This window comes from Acinonyx jubatus, chromosome X (genome assembly GCF_027475565.1).
Source record: "Acinonyx jubatus isolate Ajub_Pintada_27869175 chromosome X, VMU_Ajub_asm_v1.0, whole genome shotgun sequence".
NCBI classification, from domain to species: Eukaryota; Metazoa; Chordata; class Mammalia; order Carnivora; family Felidae; genus Acinonyx; species Acinonyx jubatus.
This window is the reverse complement of record NC_069389.1, coordinates 63907988-63922957: the sequence shown is the minus strand read 5'-3', so window position 1 is coordinate 63922957 and position 14970 is coordinate 63907988. Positions and strand designations below refer to the sequence as shown.

The window sequence follows — 14970 nt, the reverse complement described above, 5'->3', positions numbered from 1 at the left end:
GAGATCATGACCTGACTCAAAATCAAGAGTCAGATGCTTAACTGACTGAGCCACACAGGTGCCCCAGGATTTCACTTTTTTATGACTGAATAATATTCCATATTGTGTGTGTCTGTGTGTCTGTGTGTGTGTGTGTGCACACACCATAACTTCTTGATCCATTCATCTGTCGATTGACACTGTGCTGCTTCCATAATTTGGCTATTGTGGATGATGCTGCTACAAACATAGGAGTGCATGTATCCCTTTGAATTGGTATTTTTGTGTTTTTTGGGTAAATACCCAGTAGCATGGATACTTGGATCTTAGGGCTGCTCTATTTTTAACTTTTTGAGGAACCTCCATACTGTTTTTCACAGTGGCTGTACCATTTTGTATTCCCACCAACAGCGCAAGAGGGTTTGTTTTTCTCCACATCCTCTCCATGTTTCTTGTGTTTTTGATTTTAGCCATTCTGATAGGTGCGAAGTGATATCTCATTGTAGTTTGGATTTGCATTTCCCTGATCATGAGTGATGTTGAACATCTTTTCATGTGTCTCTTGGCTATCTGGGTATCTTCTTGGAGAAAAATCTGTTTATTTCTTCAGTGCATATATTAATTGGATTATTTGATTTTTTTGGTGTTAACTTGTGTAAGTTCTTTATATATTTTAGATACTGACTCTTTATTTTGATACATCCTTGGCACATATCTTCTCCCATGCAGTAGGATACCTTTTAGTTTTGTTGATTATTTCCTTTGCTATGCAGAAGTTTTTATTTTGATGCAGTCCCAATAGTTTCCTTTTTGTTTTATTTCCCTTGCCTTAGGAGACATATCTACAAAAATGTTGCTACGGCTCATGTCAGGAAAATTATTGCCTGTGCTCTCTTCTAGGATTTTAATAGTTTCCTGTCTCATATTTAGGTCTTTAATCCATTTGAATTTTTTTTTTTTTTGGTGTAAGAAAGTGGTCCAATTTCATTCTTTTGCATGTTGCTGTCCAGTTTTCCCAAAACAATTTGGTGAGGAGACAGGCTTTTCCCATTGGATAATCTTTCCTGCCTTTTCAAAGATTAAATGCTATATAATTGTGGGTTCATTTCTGGATTTTGTGTTCAATTCCATTGATCTCTGTGTCTGTTTTTGTGCCAGCATCATACTGTTTTGAATACTACAGCTTTGTAATACAGTTTTAAGTCTGGAATGTGAAACTTCTTTCATTTTCTTTTTCAAAATTGCTTTGATAATTTGGGGTCTTTTGTGGTTCCATATAAATTTTAGGACTTTTTGTTCTAGTTGTGTGTAAAATGCTATTGACATTTTGATAGGGACTGCATTAAATGTATAGATTGCTTTGGATAGTATACACATTTAAAAATATTTGTTCTTTTTTAACAATTTTTTTAATGTTTAGTTTTGAGAGAGAAAGAGAGAGAGAGAGAGAGGGAGAGAGAGAGAGAGGATGAGCAGGGGAGGGGCAGAGAGAGAATCTAAAACAGGCTCCAGACTCCGAGCTGTCAGCACAGAGCCCGATGTGGGGCTCAAGCCCACGAACCACGAGATCATGACCTGAACCGAAGTCGGACGCCCAACCGACTGAGCCACCCAGACACCACAAAATATTTGTTCTTCTAATCCATAACCATGGGTGTCTTTCCATCTCTTTGTGTCATCTTCAATTTCTGTCATCAGTGTTTTATATTTTTTAGAGTATAGGTCTTTCACCTTTTGTTATTAGGTTTTTTCCTAGGTAACATTTTTGGTATAATTTTAAATGTCATTGTTATCTTAAATTCTCTTTCTGCTACATCATTATTAATACATACAAATGCAACAGATTTTCGCACATTGATTCTATGTCCTGTGACTTTATTGAATTCATTTTATCAGTTCTAGTAGTTTATTGGTGGAGTTTTTAGGATCTTGTATATAGAATATCATGTCATCTGCAAATAATGAACATTTAACTTCTTTCTTACCAATTTGCATGCCCTTTACTATTTTTATTTAATTTCTGTGGCTAGGATTTCAGTACCGTCTTGAGTAACAGTGGTGAGAATGGACATCCTTGTTTAGTTCCTAACCCTAAGAGGAAAGCTCTCAGTTTTTCTCCATTCATTGACTCTGATGTTCACTGTGTTTTTCATATATTGTCTTTATTATGTTGAAGTAAGTTCCCTCTAAACTTGCTTGGTTGAGGGCTTTATCATGAATAGATGTTGTACTTTGTCAAGTACTTTTTCTGCATCTATTGAAATGATCATATGGTTTTTATTCTTTCTCTTATTGATGTGATATATCACATTGTTTGGTTTGTGAATATTGAACCAACCTTGTATACTGGGAATAAATCCTACTTAATCATGGTGAGCGATTTTTTTTAATGTATTGTTGGATTGTTTGCTAGTATTCTGAGGATTTTTACATCTACATTCATCAAACATCATACTGGCCTGTAGTTTTCTTTTTTAGTGGTATCTACCTGGCTTTGGTATCTGGGTAATGCTGGGCTCATAGAATGAATTTGGAAGTTCTCCTTCCTCCTTTATTTTATGGAATAGTTTGAGAAGAATAGGTATTAACTCTTTAAATATTTGGTAGAATTCACCTGTGAAGCTTTCTGGTCCTGGACTTTGGTTCGTTTGGAGTTTTTGATTACTGATTCAATCTCCTTGTTGGTAATTGGTCTAGGCACATTTTCTGTTTCTTCCAACTTTCATTTTGGTAGGTGATATGTTTCTAGAAAGTTATCTATTTCTTCTAGGTTGTCCATTGTGTTGGCATATAGTTTTTCATAATATTCTCTTATAATTGTTTGTATTTCTGTGGTGTGGTTATTATTTCTCCTCTTTCTTTTGTAATTTTATTTATTTGCGTTCTTTTTCTTTTTTTGCTTTTTGATGAATCTGGCTCGAGGTTTGTGAATTTATTTTTTCAAAGAACCAACTCCTGATTTCATTGATCTGTTCTGTTTAGTCTCTATATCATTTATTTCTGCTCTAATCTTTGATAGTTCCTTACTTCTGTTGGCTTTAGGTATTGTTTGGTGTCCCTTTTCTCAGTCCTTTAGGTGTAAGGTTAGGTTGTTTGTTTGAGGTTTTTCTTGCTTCTTGAGTTGATTCTGTATTGGTATAAACTCCTCACTTAAAACCACTTTTGCTGCATCTCAAAGCTTTTGGAGCATTATGTTTTCATTTTCATTGTTTCCATGTACTTTTGGACTTCCTCTTTCATTTCTTGGTTAACCCATTCATTGTTTAATCGTGAGTTATTTTACCATCATGTATTTGTGGTCTTTCCATATTTTTTCTTGTGGTTGACTTCTCGTTTCATATCATTGTCATCAGAAGATATGCATGGTATGACTTTGATCTCCTTGAGTATTTGTTGAGGCTCTTTTTCTGGCCTAACATGTAATCTGTTCTGGAGAATGTTCCATGTGCACCTGAAAAGAATATGTATTCTGCTGTTTTAAGATGGAGTGTTTTAATATATCTATTAAGTCTACCTGGTGTACTGTGTCATTCACAGCCATTGTTTGTTTGTTAATTTTCTATTCAGATGTAAGTGGTATATTAATGTCCTTTACTATTATTGTATTATAACTCATTAGTCCCTTTATGTTTGTTATTAACTGTTTTATGTATTTAGTGCTTCCATGTTGGGTACAGTTGTTATATCTTCTTGTTGGATTGTCCCCTTTGTTATTATAGAGTCCTTCTTTGTCTCTTGTTACAGTTTTTGTTTTAAAATGTATATTTTTCCATAATTTGGCTATTGTTGAGAGTGCTGCTATAAACATTGGGGTACAAGTGCCCCTATGCATCAGTACTCCTGTATCCCTTGGGTAAATTCCTAGCAGTGCTATTGCTGGGTCATAGGGTAGGTCTATTTTTAATTCTTTGAGGAACCTCCACACTGTTTTCCAGAGTGGCTGCACCAATTTGCAATAGGGTTCCCGTTTCTCCACATCCTCTCCAACATCTATAGTCTCCTGATTTGTTCATTTTAGCCACTCTGACTGGCGTGAGGTGATATCTGAGTGTGGTTTTGATTTGTATTTCCCTGATGAGGAGCGACGTTGAGCATCTTTTCATGTTCCTGTTGGCCATCCGGATGTCTTCTTTAGAGAAGTGTCTATTCATGTTTTCTGCCCATTTCTTCACTGGGTTATTTGTTTTTTGGGTGTGGAGTTTGGATCCTGAGAAACTTAACAGAAACCCATGGGGGAGGGGAAGGAAAAAAACAAAAAGAGGTTAGAGTGGAAGAGAGCCAAAGCATAAGAGACGCTTAAAAACTGAGAACAAACTGAGGATTGATGGGGGGTGGGAGGGAGGAGACGGTGGGTGATGGGTATTGAGGAGGGCACCTTTTGGGATGAGCACTGGGTGTTGTGTGGAAACCAATTTGACAATAAACTTCATATATTGAAAAAATAAATAAATAAAATGTATATTTTTGGGGGCACCTGGGTGGCTCATTTGGTTAAGTGTCCAGCTCTTGATTTCAGCTCAGGTCATGATCTCATGGTTCGTGGCTTCGAGTCCCATGTCAGTCTCTGCACTGATAGCATGGAGCCTGCTCGGGATTCTCTCTCTCCTCCTTTCTGTCTGCCCCTTGCTTGTTTTCTCTCTTTCTCTCTCAAAATTAAATAAACACTTTTTAAGAATAAAATAAAATCTATATTTTCTGATATAAGTATTGATGCTCCAGCTTTTTTTTCACATTCATTTGCATGATAAATGTTTTTTATTCCCCTTACTTTCAACCTGCCTGTGTCTTTAGGTCTAAAATGAGTTCCCTGTAGGCAGTATATAGATGGGTGTTTGTGTGTGTGTGTGTGTGTGTGTGTGTGTGTGGGTATGTGGATTCTGTCACTCTATGTCTTTTGATTGGAACATTTAGTTCATTTATAATAATTACATAAAAGTAATTATTGGTAGACATGTATTTATTGCTGTTTTATTACTTGAATTGTGACTGTTTCTGAAGATCCTTTCTTATCTTTCAAGTTTTACTGATTTGCTTTAGTGATATATTTGGATTACTTTTTCTTTACTCTTTGTCTATTATTCTTTTTTATTTGTGGTTCCCATTAGGTTTATATAAAATCCAGTTTGTTTCAAATCTCAGTTATTACAATTTTCTTTTATTTATTTATTTTTAAGCAGCAGGCGAAAGTTTATTAAAGTGTAAGATTAGAAAGTAAGAATAATAGGAAAACTCTCTTTATAGGGAAGGGACATTTGAAAGTGAATGCCAGAAGACTATAGACAAGAGTCCTTGTTTTATAAAGTTCTTGTCAATCCCCCCCCCCTTCCCTTCCCCCTTGTTCCTTCTCAGGTTCTACCCTTACTGGCTTGATAGCTCTAGGTGCTGGGTTATGCATTCCTGATTGGCTCATTTCCATTGTAGGACAGGTGGCTGATGGCCATACTTAGGTCTTTTGTCAAATTCCTGAGGGAAACCTTAGGGGAAGTAGATGGGATCTGTTACATTCTGAGGAACCTTAAACCTGAGGGAGTTTGCTGTGGTCAGACACTCGCAGCATTGTTACAAAATACGTGTTTATCCCAACCCAGGGACCTCAGATCCTCCTTTCCCTCTCTGCCTATTTTATACTATCTTTTTCTATCATATATCCCCCTCTGAACACGTGGCACCTAACTGCCATTAGGAATTGGGGCGACGACTGATCTTAACTGCTTCCTACTAAAGGGGAGCAATTACAGGGGAATGGCACTAAGGGCAGGTTCACAGGTCATCCAAAGGTCCAATTTATTGGGAGAGTGTTTGGAACATCTAGGCTAGCAGAATTTTCTTGGATGTCTTCTTATTCTGGCAGATGAGACAGTTTCTACAAATGACATACCAACAGTATTAGACCAACAAGCATTAAAATTCCAAATGCAGTGCCTCCTAGGGAGGAGGCCACACCATTAGGAAGAGGAAAGACGCATTGTAGCCATCCAAAATGTCCCTGACATGTCTGGCTATATATATATGTATACATACACACACATACACATATATGTATATAAAATATACAAATTTATAAATATATAAATTTAACTATAGTTATTTTTCTTCCTCTTCTATACTTATTTGGATCTTGTGATACTGTTGATTAGAATAATTAAGCACCTGAGCTAGTTTTTGGTTCTCAATCCTTAAGTCTTCTTTGGCCATCCAGTTTCCATAGGACCAACTCCATGAAGCATATTTAATTTTGCCTTAAGGAAAGATTGATCTTTGATATCCAGAGTTCTATAAGTTTAAGCTGTTGTTTATCTGTCCTGGTGTTAGTAGCACTATAGTCCTTATTTCAGTCATAATGTCCCTTCCTAGCAAGGGAGTGTGGCTCTCTGGCATTATCAAAAAAGAATGTGAAAAACATTAAGTCTCTCCATATGTACCCTGATGGCTGAGAGAAATATTTAGTCGCAAGTTTTCCGGAGACGCCTCTAATTATTATATTGCGTTTGGATAGTTGGCTGGGAGTGGAAAGGAGGACAGAAAAAGTGGCTCCAGTGTCAAGAAGGAAATCAACTGGCTTTCCTTCTGTATCCAGAGTTACCGAAGGCTCTGGGTTTCCAATGGGCAGTTGGTTTGGGGGAGCCACCACAAAGAGCCCTGGGCCCCATCAGGGACATTGGTTATCTGAGCCCTCGCAGATTGAGGTCCCTGAGGGCATTCAGATCTCCAGTGACTGTCTCCACACAAAGGAAATGGCTTATGGGGTTTCAATATCAGTTGTACCCTCTGAGGATATTCTTGTTTCCAGTGCCCTAAATGGCCACATAAATGGCATTTGGTGCCAGGACCTCAGAAAGTCTGGTCTGACATAGTACATAAAGCCGCAACTAAGGCCTCAGATTTTTCTTAAGCCTCCTTTCCTGTTCCTTATTCTCCTCTTGATCTCATTTGTAATATACCCAATTGGCAGCTCCTAAAAGCTCCTCCAGGGTCCCTTCTGGGCTAACAACCAATTTTTGCAGTTTTCTCCAAATCTGGGGCTGATTGAGTGATAGATTTTCCTTCAGAATCATCTCAGCCTCAGGGGTGTTAAGGGAGATAGCCATATATTTAAGGAGAGGCTCCCTTAACCTCTCTAGAAAGGCCACCAGGTTTTCATCCTGTGTCTGTAAGATAGTGGCTAATTTACTATAATTTAAAAGTTTTAACCTTAGACCTTAGTTTCTCCAAAACATAAGCTTGGAAGTGGCAGTGACACCATTCTCCAATGGGATGGTCATAGTCCCAATTAATATCTTGGGATGGAATTGCCTGGGCTCCAGTAGGGAATTGGAAGTCCCTGTAGGACCTCCAGTCCCATGTTAATTAATGAGTTGCTCATCTCCAGGTCTCTCAACTGCTGCCAGAACACCAAGTCATAGTGGTGTCTCCCTGCATTTCTCCTTCTGGCACTCTAGCTTCTTGTAGGGGAAACATGCCTGTTACATTATGGGGAGGGCCTGGATAAGGTGGGCAGCAGGGAGCAGAAGTTCACGTTCTTTCTTAAGTCTGGATCTATATAGATAGAGGACCCGAGGAGGAGGAGGTTGAGGTAAGACTTCCCTTCCTCCTTCTCTAGGTTTGCTTGGGGTACAGGCAAGGGCCCCTTGATTGTTTCTTCTCCTGATTTCTGGACCTTGGAAAGGGCTGTCAATAAGCCAGGGTTAACCTTGTATTGCATACACATGTCCCAATTTTCTCTTAAAGCCCAAAAACATTGAACCATAGGGGACTTCTCCCCATTTCCCTTACAAAAACAAATCTGATTGTAGGATAGTATTATAATTGATATTTCTCTCTGGCTGCCTAGTTTCCTCCTCCAGCTTGTATTGGGGCTAAGCCTTGGCATAAAATAAAATGAGTCACTTTTTCTTTAAGATTTGTGTATCAAAATCATCCCAGTTTTTCAGAATGCATCCTAACAGAGTATTGGCCTTGGTTGGGGAATTGCCTGTCTATAGGGAAAAGGAAGAAAAGGCATCCCTTATCTCAATTTCCTATAGCTGGTCAGAGAAACTTTATCTCCTGACCCTGATTGTTGGCCAGGAGAAGCCTCATCTCCTTGCCCCGCAGTTTGGCTGACTATGCGACTGGCAGCCAAAAGCCCTGTCAGTCTCACAAGGTGCTGGGAGTAGTAACTCTTACCCAGGCTTGACCCCACCTCTGAGAGTTGACCCATCTTCTCTGATTTCTCCTACCCCTCCATTTCCCTCCTGCAGGAACTTGGGGTTATGGACTGTGATCAAGCAAGACTCCCCTGATTGTAGAAGTATGCACTAATTTTATTTTAGCCTATCAGTCATTTACATATCGATACTTGTCCATTGAGGGGAGGTTAAAAGGGCCAGAGTCAAGGTCTGTTCCCCTGCCTTGTTTAGCAGTACCCACATAAATATGTTCCAGCCATGTGTATATCCATTTTTGACATACACTGGGCTAAGTTTAGCAAAATGGCTCCCAGTAAAAGCGCTTCATATGTCATCCATCCATCCCTCATATGGCATAGGCATCCATTCCTCTACTAAACAGGAACAACACAAGTGTGGAGCATTTGGAGGCCAGCAGTGAGGACATCACCACCATTTTCCTAGCCTTTGGATCAAAGGAGGGTAGTTTTAATCTTATAGGAGTGTACTTTTAAAATCCATTCATTTTAACCTTATCCATCCTGACCACACATAAAATTCCTTTCCAAAGATTTCCCTTCATGAACCTTCTACAACTTTCCTTTGCATTTAGATTTTGTCCCAAGACATTTCTCTCCAAATAACCAGTCTCATTTAGGACAAAAATACTTTTTTTTTTCACCTTCAACAAAAATGTATTTCCACTTCTCATACCTTCCTTCGCATCTACTTTTCTACATATGGTTCCTTTTCTTATTTCCATCAGTTTTAACTACATTTAACAGAATTTAAACTCTTAGAATCCTTAGTCTCCAGTGAAAACTAAGTCGCAACCAATTGTGAACTGTTACACCAGAATTCTTTACATGGCAAATTTATGAATTAATTAATCACAAAGCATGTTTTCCAAGAGACCCAAATATCCTTGGTTTCTCTACAATAAGTCAAAAGAACAAACCTATGTTTAGTAAGCAATGCTTTAGCATTCCATCTGATTTGGAAAAGGCCTAAATGTCCAACACATTTAATCTAGTTTATGATCCAAGCAAAACTATAAATTTAAACTTTCAGGTTATCAAAGACCCTGAAAGCTATATGAACAATTACCCATAAAACCTTAAGACAGACTTAACTACTATTTTAAGTCATCTTTTTGCTGACAAATTGCATCAGAGATAACATGAGCTTATTTGACCTTCAGTAAACCTAGGTAGAAAAAGTTTTATATATTTAATGTTGATAACCATAAAGACATGTCTATCTTAAACCAACAAACTTGTGTGATAACCCTAAAGACATGTCTATCTTAAACCAACAAAATACCAAGTGTGTTCTATCTGTATCCATTTAAAAGTTAATTTGTTCCCCATTGTCAATTTTTAACTGGGGCACCAGTGTGGAAATCTGAAGTCGGTGGTCCAAGTGGGTTGCTCTTCGCTCTTTAACATGAGGGTGGGAGGAGGAGCCAGTGGTGCCTGAGGTACTGAGGGTGGTATAGGAACCAGTTTGTAAGCAGTAGCCAAGGTGATGCAGAAACAGGAGGAGGGAGGGGAAGGCTGAAGAGGTGAGGTTCAGACAAGAAGCCTAGAGGTAGAGAAAAGCCCAGAGGGCAGAGAAGGAGGTCTGCTGGTCTTAAAGTCTGTCAGCTTGGACAGATGAGTAGATGCAGATTTTTTTTTTCATCAGCAAGTGGAAATAGGCAGTCCGTGTTGGGCCAGAGAAGGTAGGGAAGTTCCCCAAAACAAAAGGAGTTTCAGCAGCTGCTAGGGAATATTCATTCCTCAAAGTCCCTGTCCTGAGGTAGACTAACCAGAGACAGTTGGTTCTAATTATCATCTGGATCTTGTGGGAGGCTGCCAAATGTCTTCTCTCCCATCCCCCCATGGACATCAGGGGCAGGAGCAGGGTGGTGAGCCCAGAAGGCATTCAAGTAAGTCATGCTTCCACTCCCCAAGAGAGATTTGAAAATGCAAGGTCCAAAAATGGGACCTGGGAGGTGAGCCATGCCAGAGTGTCAGAAATGGAAGCAAGTAGAGAGCCAGCCACCTTCCACTGTAGTTGGGAAACCTGTCAGTAAGACCCCTTGGAAGTCACCCAGATCACTCCTAGGAGGATATCTGAGGAATCAGTCCTGGGCCTTTCTACTCCTTTCCCAAAGAGAGAGGCTGGCCAAAACAGAAAGAGGAGAATTTCACTGGATGCCTAATCGGGCATTCAGGGATCAGGTTCTGCCAACAGCCTTTAGGCATCCACCAAAGAGTAGCCTTGGTCAGGACACTTCAATTGCTGTTTGGCCTCCCCTGAGTCCCATGCATCTGGGAAGTTCTTCTCAAAAGGAAATTGGGGCTCCACCACACTGATGTTCCCAACTACATTGGGGGATCAGCTGAGAGGAGACCCAAGGAGCCTTTCACCCGAGACTTGAAAAATGGCAGCCATGCTATTCACTCTTGATGGGTGCCCATTATTTGGTTTTCGAGTTTTCTTTAGAATAGAAAGAAAAGAGGGGGTGCTGGCTGCTCTTTACTTATGGATAGAAGATGTTGATATCCCAGGATGAGCCCCCAAAGAAATGTTGCAGGACTTTTTACCACAATACCCAGGATTTGTTGTTTCACCACTTCGAAGAATGAAGAGGTGGACTCAAAATGAGCAGCAGGAAATTAGAGTATAGGATTAGAAAGTAAGAATAGTAGGAAAGCTCTCTTTATAGAGGGGACATTTGAAAGTGAATGCCCCACATTTTTCATTTCTGACTGATTAGTTTTTAACTTTTTTGTCTCTGTGGTAAAGGCCTCCCTGAAGTCTTCCATTCTTTTCACAAGCCCAGTGAGTATCCTCATGATTATTGCTTTAAATTCTCCATGAGGCATATTACTTATATCTGTTTTGTTTAGATCTCTGGCCATGACCTTATCTTGTTTCATTTGTGATGAATTTCTCCATCTTGGCATTTTGCCTAAGTCTCTGTCTTCTTCTGTGTGCTACAAAAGCCTGTTATGTTTCCTGCTCCTGAGAGCAAATAGTGTCCAGGGCCTGGCATTTCAGGCCAGGAGTGTCTCTGGTGTGTGCTGGGTACACTCAGCTGTTGTGTTTTGGCCGCTGTATCCTTAAGGCCAATCAATCTTCAGAGGTTCTCCTTGCCTGCAGTGGACAGTGTTTGGACCTTGGCCAGAATGTATCGAGTTTTAACTATGTGTGCCTTGTTCTTGTTAAATGAGACCTGATGCAACTTAACACTAGATCTGAAGCCCTGCAGAACTCCATGGTTGGGAGTCATGGTGTGTGTGGGGATTTCTGCTGATCTTCTGGGGAAGGGGCCTGCCCTGCTGGAACTGTGGCCAACTTTATCTAGAAGGGCAGTACTGGCAGAGTGAAGGGGTATGGGACCTGGTGTAAACAGGTCAGGCAGCCAGTGTTAGTGCTGTGCTTTTTACTGAAGGTAGCTCTGTGTTTATGTGAGGGGTGGGAGAGGGAAATGGCACCACCCATCTCTTTTGTCCCAGGAGAGGGGTCTCTGCTTGCTGTTCTCAGGGAAACACTCTGAGAAGAGTGAATAATCTCTCCCACTGTTTCCCTGGTGTTTTTCAGTTGCCCTTTTCACTCTCTCTGCCCCAGGGTTGTTTGCCTGCCATCTCTTCGGAGTAGGGCAGTGCCCTCAGAGCTCTATTCCATCCAAGCCCACCAACCTTTTAAACTCCAGTCTTCAAGTCCCACTGGTTGCAAAAACTAATAAAAATCAGTCCCTCTTGTTTTCCCAGCCAATGGCTTTGGGGAAGTGTTCTCCTTATGTGTTCCTGTGTGGTCATCTCTCTCTTGCCATTCTCTGTCACCAGGGCTACCTCACCTCCACAGCACCCGTGTTCTGTTTCTGCCCCAAACCATGTCTCTACACTTCCTGTCTTCCTCAATGTGCCTCTTCTCTCCCTCTAGTTCTGGAGTTTGTTCTCTCAGTCCGCAAGTTTATTTCTTGGGTATTCAAAATGATTTGATAGTTATCTAGTTGAGTTCAAGGGACAAGGTGAGCCTAGGGTCCTCCTACTGCACCACCATCTTGTAGCTGTCTATATTAAGTTGATGGTCATATAAGATTTCAACCCATTCTTGGTCCTGCTGTGCCACAGCCATGAGCTCCATACGTTTCAACAAGGGCCCTTGTACAAGCTTTCAACTGGGGTCAAGAACCGTCTCCTGTCCCAATATGACCTTCAGAAGGGTGTGGAGCTCTGCAGCTGGATCCAGGGACTCACAGGCCTCTCTGTTGGGCCCAACTTTCAGAAGGGTCTGAAAGACGGAAATTATTGTGTGTATATTAGTGAATAAGCTGCAGCCAGGCTTAGTCCCTAAGATCAGCCACTCCATTCAGAACTGGCACCGACTAGAAAACCTCTCCACCTTCCTCAAGGCCATGGTCAACTACAGCATGAACCCCATGGGACCTGTTTGAGACAAACAACCTGTTTGAGAGTGGGAGCATGACATGGGTGCAGGTGTCTCTTCTCATCCTGGTTGGGAAGGCCAGGGGCTGCAGAGTGGCATGGACATTCGTGTTAAATACTCAGAGAAGCAGGAGTGCAATTTCAATGACACCACCATGAAGGCGGGCCAGTGCATCATTGGGCTCCTTGATGGACACCAACAAATGTGCCAGCCAGTCAGGCATGATAGCTTATGGCACAAGAAGTCATCTGTATGACCCCAAGAACCATATCCTGCTACCTGTGGACCACTCAACCATCAGCCTCCTGATAGGCACAAACAAGTATGCCAGCCAGATGGGCATAACAACTCCTGGGACCCATTGGCACATGTACAATACCAAGTTGGGGTATCCATGTCCTTGCAGATGGACTAAACACAAGGCACCAACCAGAGTGGCCTGATCTTTGGCTTTGGCTGGCAGATATATGACCCCAAGTACTGCCCACAAGGTCCAGTGACAGATGGAGCTTCAGTGGCTGCAGGTGACTGCCCAGGCCTAGGGGAGGTCCCAGAATACACCCCCTACGACTGAGGAGGTAGAATACTGAGGCACCTATGCAGGGTGTCTCTCCACATCACCCTGACTGGATATGTGTTTTCTCTGTTGTCTTTTTTTTCTATTGTCTGAGTGCTGCCAGCTAAGGGTCTGTGGGGAAGGGAGGTGAAGGCATATGCAGATGTGTGTGGTATAGGAGTGCCTTCAAGGGCACATCGTGGCAGCAAACCTCCCAACAGGCTTTGGGCTGAGCTGTTGAGGGGGCTTGGGGGAAGAAACCCGGGCAGAGAGGAGACTGGCCCCAAATGATTTCTGGTTGCCTCTCCCTCTCTTCTCCTTTCTCTGCCAACCAGTTTGTGGTTTCTGTACCCACAGAAGTTTCAGACAGTTTTAATTAAAGAAAGACTTTTTTTTTTTTTTTTTTTTTTTTTTTTTTGCAGGGGAGGTTTCTGGGAGACTGTGGAGTGGGATGCCAGGAAGGAAGTAGGTCCCCTGGGAGAGGGCCAGGTGACAGTCCCAAAATATTGTAGGTCTTGTGAGGACCTGGATTTCTCTGGCACTCTCAGACTGCCCCCTGTGTCTCCCCACAGGGCCTAGTGGAGAAACTGAGGCCCAGACAGGACAACAGGTTGCCCTTTTCTGCAACCTGAGCTCCCTCCTCACCATGGCTGCTATATCTGATTTTCTCCCAAACCACATCTTCCTACCTTCTCTGATGTGGCCTATACTCTGCCTTTAGTTAGTTGTGGAGTTTGTTCTGCTAGTTTTCAGATTGATTTCTAGGGTATTTAGGATGAATTGGTTGTTATCTAGTTTTATTCATGGGAGGAAGCAAGCCTAGTGTCCTCCTACTCCAGCCATCTTCCCTTCAATAACATATCTCATTTATATATTTCTCTTGCATATTCTGCTCTCTACACCCCATCTCACATACCATAATGCCTTAGTTTGTTATTTGTAGGTTTTCTTCCAGGTGTGAGGTGTAGGTATTGATTTATAAATGGAATTTTATTTCCTTACTAGGGATTTAAGACTTGAATTGTCCTTAATAGAGTGAAATGTTGCATATATTTTTATGTACTCTCATAAAGATTTGTAGAGTAATGAAATGATGTTACACATTTGCTAATATTTACTTTTATAATGTCATGTGTTAAGGGTGAGAAGCATGAATATTAAATGGGAGAAAACACTCAAAACATTTGAATAAAAAAATCTATAGTTCATCACACTTCATTTCCTATAGAACCTGATAACTTAGCTACTCTTTTGGATACCTTTTATTGGATACTAGAGGACAAGATGAAAAACATGTGTAAGATGTATTTAAGAAAAAGAATATAGTAGTAAATAAAGTTTTATTCACATGTAATCAATGGATTTCAGTGTGTCAGTAGAAAGAATTTCTGTACTTATCAATATACTGAGGTGTTTTCAAAACAGACAATATTTGAAAGACCATTATTTTGATTTATTTCAGAAAGGAAATTCTCATGAAAGATGCAAAACATTTCATGTATTTATGGTTGAACTTAATTTAAACCTTACTCAGATCTCTACTCTGGACTTTTTGCTTGGAATATTCAATCAAGAATGTACATTTGAAAATTCATAATTTAATGATTATTCTTTAAGATGATAAGACCCTCATAGTAATGGCTAATTTGGGGGCATTTGTTAAATCATACACACAAGCTGATGTATCAAACAATTTAAAAGTTCCTTAAAAATACTATTTGGTATGTTTTTTCATTTTAATATTGTTTTTTAATTATTTGCCTGGAAATTTTATAGATTAAGGTTTGTTTCACCGTATTTAGGGTATATTAAAATGTAAGTGATCTTTTGGCTTCATATCTTTGGTCT

At 40.5% G+C, this 14970-nt stretch overlaps 1 protein-coding gene and 1 pseudogene across 6 annotated transcripts in view; both read left to right on the top strand.

Annotated features, from left to right (window-relative positions):
- The window catches only part of BRWD3 (bromodomain and WD repeat domain containing 3), a 242818-nt gene that overhangs the window by 126659 nt on the left and 101189 nt on the right, over nucleotides 1–14970 (top strand). The gene's annotated exons all lie outside the window — the stretch shown is intronic.
- On the top strand, nucleotides 7080–14968 carry LOC128311408 (calponin-2-like; annotated as a pseudogene).